Source organism: Arachis ipaensis, chromosome B09 (genome assembly GCF_000816755.2).
Source record: "Arachis ipaensis cultivar K30076 chromosome B09, Araip1.1, whole genome shotgun sequence".
In the NCBI taxonomy this organism is placed as follows: Eukaryota; Viridiplantae; Streptophyta; class Magnoliopsida; order Fabales; family Fabaceae; genus Arachis; species Arachis ipaensis.
In genome coordinates this window covers 28,966,101-28,971,108 of record NC_029793.2, presented here as the reverse complement: position 1 = coordinate 28,971,108, position 5,008 = coordinate 28,966,101, and the positions used below count along the sequence as shown (strand labels likewise).

General features: G+C 42.0%; 1 long non-coding RNA gene across 1 annotated transcript in view; it reads right to left on the bottom strand.

Moving 5' to 3' along the window:
- Positions 209-5,008, bottom strand: part of LOC107615297 — a 38,014-nt gene continuing 33,214 nt past the window's right edge. Inside the window, exon 2 of the long non-coding RNA XR_002353644.1 lies at positions 209-296. This is a non-coding gene — a long non-coding RNA (uncharacterized LOC107615297). The remainder of the gene's footprint in view (positions 297-5,008) is intronic.

Here is a 5,008-nt window from a genome sequence, read left to right as displayed (position 1 = left end):
TTCTGCTATAGTCTGACCAATATCTTCATGCTTAATTTGAGTACAACTATCAAGATATCGTTTTAGAGTAGAAGTGCCATATCGCTTATCTCCAGCTTTAAACACCTTCTTGCATCCTTTACCCTCGGAACGTTCTACTCCATCCTTATCAGGACCGAGCTTTCTGAAAAAATTCCAAACATCGGATGTCGCTGGTCTGGACCTTTTCGAACTAGGTTCATCAACCTCGACCGGAGCAGCCTCAGAACCAGCTCCAGTAGTAACAAGGTTACTCACAATTTCAGAATTCATATTTTCTGAAATAAAAGTAAATGTTAATTGTTTATATGAATCTAAAATAAAACAAGTATCAACAATTCAAATTTAGTCAAAACTAAACCATTATCAAACAACACAAAAAATAGCAAACAATGAAACAATATATGAATCTGCATCAGATTTAATCAAAACTCAAAACCATTTTAAAACAATTATCAACAATTCTGATTTAATCAAAACTCAACTGTTCCGAGGGTTACCTGAAAATGTAGGTTGATCTCGGACGAGATCTTTTGTACTGGTCGGAGATGACGAGTCCGGCTGGTGAGTGGCGGCCGGAGCTGTTGTATCTGACTTGTGGACTGGCTATGCTGCTGATTCTTCGTCACCGGAGGGTGGGGGGTACCTGCAAGGGACTCCGATGCTTAAGTTAGCAAGGGTATTAAGCAGGTTTTTAGTAGAATCAGAGTATGAGTTATACCTGGGTGCTCCAGTGTATTTATAATAGTGTGGAGTGACCTTCTTAGATAAGATAAGTTAGTTATTTTTATCTTATCTTATCTTATCTTTGAGTGAGGTCAGCTTATCTTCAAGGAAACCGCCCTTATCTCTATAGGCTTGGGCTGCCTTTGGATCTGGGTCGTATTCCTTGAGTTGGGCCCTTTTTGGGCTTTCCTATCGATTTGGCCGAGCTCTTTGGGAAAAGGTCGGATAGTCTGACCTGAAGAGGTCGGTCGCTTTGTCGCTAATCATCCCGGGTCGGATAGCTCGTCCCAGGGTATGAACAGTGCCCCTACTCGAGCTCGGTCTTTCTTTCGGAGGTCGAGTCTTAGTTTTAGGACTTCGATCCTTCTCTGGTGAAGCTAAACTTGAGCATTTTGTCGATTTTATCTTTGTAGAGTTCTTTTTTGAATGCGAAACGTTTCTTCTTTCGTTTCCTCTGAAAGCACGCGCTTTTGTATTAGCGTCCTAGCCTTGGGAATGTGCGAGGGTTTAATGCCCTCATTAATGCATTTTTAATGCTCCGTTTCTCTTGGCTCTTTTATTTTGAATTTTGCATTCAAGAAACGGTTTTCTCTTTTCTGTAACTTCCCCTCTTTTCTCTCTGTTTTTCTGTTTTGCCTCATTTTTCTCTGCGACGCTTTGTCTTAGTACTTTGTTGGTGCTTCGCTTGAAAGACGATTTCCACAACTTCCTTGCTCCGGCTTTCAGCTTTCTTCAGATCTTTCCTCCTTTCTCCAGGTTTGGTTTCTACTTTCTGCTTCTTTACTTCTTTCGTTGTTTTGCCTTCGGTTTTCTGATAAAGCTTTGATTTTCGTTTGAAATGCATGCTGGAAAGTTTGAACCTTTTTGCGTTGTTATGCTCAATTTGTTGTTGTGATGCATGTTTCTGGCATTTCTTCTGATGATTAAGGTTTTTTTTGTTTGCATGTTTGCTTATTGTTTCTGACTGTCGCCTTCGTATTTTGGAATTTTGGGTCGATGAACTGTTTGATAATCTTTTGAAAAAGACTGCGCCTTTTGTAGCTTTCTTTACTGATAGACTTTGTAGCAGATAACGTTCTTTCTTATATTTGCTTTGTCTTTCTCTTTATGTTGTTGTTTGTCTGGAAGGGAGTTTTTTCTTCGTCGAGGGTTTTGTCAAGATGTTAGCCTTGTAGATTTTTCCTGAGTCCTTACTCTGTCACTGCCTCTAAAGGATGCCCCTGGACCTTGTCTTGAGGTTTTCCTTTTATCTGTTTGTATGCTTGAGTCATGTTCTACTATGAGTTGATTTTGACTTTGTCCGAGATGTTTGGGTTAGTAATCTATTTTCTTCTTTCTTGCTGTAGGACTAGTTGACCTCATGTCTTCTCGCAAGAACATTGTTGAGACATCTTCCCAAGTCCCTGAGGGCATGGTTGATTGGGTGGATTCGATGGTTCTTTTGTGTGTTTCTTTCGTTGATTCCGAGTTTTGTCAGCAACTTAGGAAATTTTATAGGGTTTGTAGTAATGGTAGTGAGGAAAAGAACTATGAGCTTGTACCTCCCGATTCTGAGGAAAGGGTTTGTTTTTCTACCCGAATTGTTGGAGAGCGCCCCTTTTTCTATGCGTACGACTTCTTTTTTAGTCAAATGAATATTACTCTTCCTTTTACTCCCGTTGAGACCAACCTATTGTGGTCTTGTAATGTAGCTCCATCCCAGCTTCACCCCAACTCCTGGGGTTTTATCAAAATCTTTTAGTTGTTGTGTCATGAGTTTGGTATCCCTACTTCACAATCCCTTTACTTTTATCTCTTTGTTTTGACAAAGCCTGGGGTGGTTAAGAAGAAAGCCGCTTGGGTTTCTTTCCGAGCTTCTTAGGGAAAAAAGGTTTTCTCCATGTTTGATGAATCTTTCCGTGACTTCAAGAATTACTTTTTTAGGGTCCGAGCTGTTGAAGGAGCTCGACCCTTTTTCCTGGATGAAAATGATGAGCCCACCTTTCCTTTTGAATGGCAAAAGAACGTAATGGTGTCTAAATATATGTGGGAGATATTAGATGAGCCTGAGCAAGCTTTTGTGTCTGTACTGGAAGAAAGCTGGGGGCAGCCTCCCCATCTCGACACCAAGAAATTTTTAGCCAACCCCTCTCTCCTCCGAGCTGAGCTGGGTAGTGGTCAATTTTTGGTTTTGATTGTTTTGTCAATTGTATCTCTTGTAAGCTCTTTTCTAATTTATAACTTGGTTTCCCGCTGTTGTGTTTTGTTTGCAGAGATGATTAAGAATAATGAATCCATGAAGGCCTTTAAGAGGGCAAGAAAGGCTAATGCAGCTCAAAACATCTCGGCTAAGGCGGCCGGTAAGGGATCATCTCAGGTTCAGTCGAAGCCGGCCGTACCGAGCTCGTCGGGGGTGAGGAAGGTAATCCCTACTCCCCGGGTTTGTTTGGCTGATCCTCCTCAAGTTTCTGTTGCTACTTCTGGTGCTCCTCCAAACAAAAAACAAAAAATGACTGAGCCTTTCAACCTTGATGCCCCTGACTTTGACGCGGTTGAGTTTGTCGATCAGCAGATTGGTCCTTACGGTACCATTCCTACCGACGATGTCTTTCTCTTTTGCCACTTGGATTTTATTACTCGGAGTAGCGTAAAGATGGCACATATGGGAGCTGCCCTGTACCGAACTTCCCAAGACCTCCCTCTTCATGCTACCAAAGCTTTTATGGAGGAGGCTAAGCAAGAGTTCGACCGTATGAAGGGTTTGAAGGAGGAGCTCCAAGTGAAAGTAACCAAGCTGGAGAAGGAGTTGGATACCGAAAAGGCTAGTCATGTTGCCTTGGCGGCATCTGTGAGGTTGGCTGAAGATACCGCATTGAGGCACAATGATAGCTATGTTACAGCCTACAGGGAAGTGATGCATCTCAGGGAGGAGTTGGAGTCTGCCCGGGTTGATTATGCCGAGCTCCAAGGTCACCTTGTAGGCAGCATAAATGCTGCTTATGAGAACCTGAAGGAGCAAGTTCAAGTTCTTGCTCCCGAGGTCGACCTTACTCTCTTCAGCCTGAACAATGTTGTAAAGGATGGCAAGATTATCCCTGACGACCCTGACGACGATGATGTTGAACCTCCCTCTGTTCTTGCTGCCAAAGCCTCCGTGGTGCCGACTCCTTCAACTCCTTCAGCTGAGGCCGGTCATCCTGTGTCAGATCTTGACTGTCAAATCTTGAATTGAGATGATGGGACTGTGGATGCTGTGCCCATTCAGATTCGCCCTCCTTCACCTTGTGCTGTCGAGAAGCCTTTTGATAAATAGTTTTCTAAATGTTTGTGTAGATAGCCCGGCTTGTGGGCTTTTAAACTCTTTATGATGTTTGCTGACTGTTGACACTCTTTTGGTTGCTTGTTTAGCAACTTTATTTTGAAAAACAAAATAGTTTCCAAGTTCTTAGGGCTGGTTTTGGTAGCCTCTTGAGCTTGTTATTATTATAACTTTATATCATGTCTGTTTGCATCAGCCTTGGTTTCTTTTTAGGCTTTTCGGAGTGTTGGAGCTTTGTTGACCTCTTTAGATTGCCTTCATACTTGTGGCTTGATTCCTCTGAGGTTGTAGTTGCTTGGATCCAACTTGTATGTCGGCTTCCTTATGTCGGCTTTGAAGTTATTTCTAACAGCCCTATTTGTTGGGACCTTTGTGAGGTCTCCGTTAGTAATTACCTTTAAGGTTTTTGGGAAGCTGACTTCGTTATTTCAGTTACTTCTAGTAATCCTTTCTTTTGGACCTTGTTGGGTCTTATTTTAGTATTTTAGGATGCAACTTGTTTGGGGGGAGGCCGACTTCCTTGTGTTGGTTCCTTCTAAGTTATTTTTGTCATCCTCTTTCTTGGACCTTTGGACCTTCTTATTTTAGGATTTACTCTTGCAACTTGTTTGGGGGGAGGCCGACTTCCTTGTGTTGGTTCCTTCTAAGTTATTTTTGTTTTTTGTCTTCTTGGACCTTGTTCAGGTCTCTTTCAGGGATTACTTTTATAACTTTATGTTTTGGGCCGACTTCATCATGTGGGGCCCTTCTAAGTTATTTTAGTAATCCTCTTTTATAGGGCTGGCCAGACCTCTTTCCAGCGATTTACTTTTTATAACTTTGGTTTTGTGACTGATCCGACTTTTTTACGTCGGCCAGTCTTTAAGTTATCTTTTAGCAATCCATTTTATTAAGACCTCGTCAGGTCCTTTCTATGGATCACTTTCGATAACTTCTTGCATTATTCTGTTTTCACCTTTGTCAATT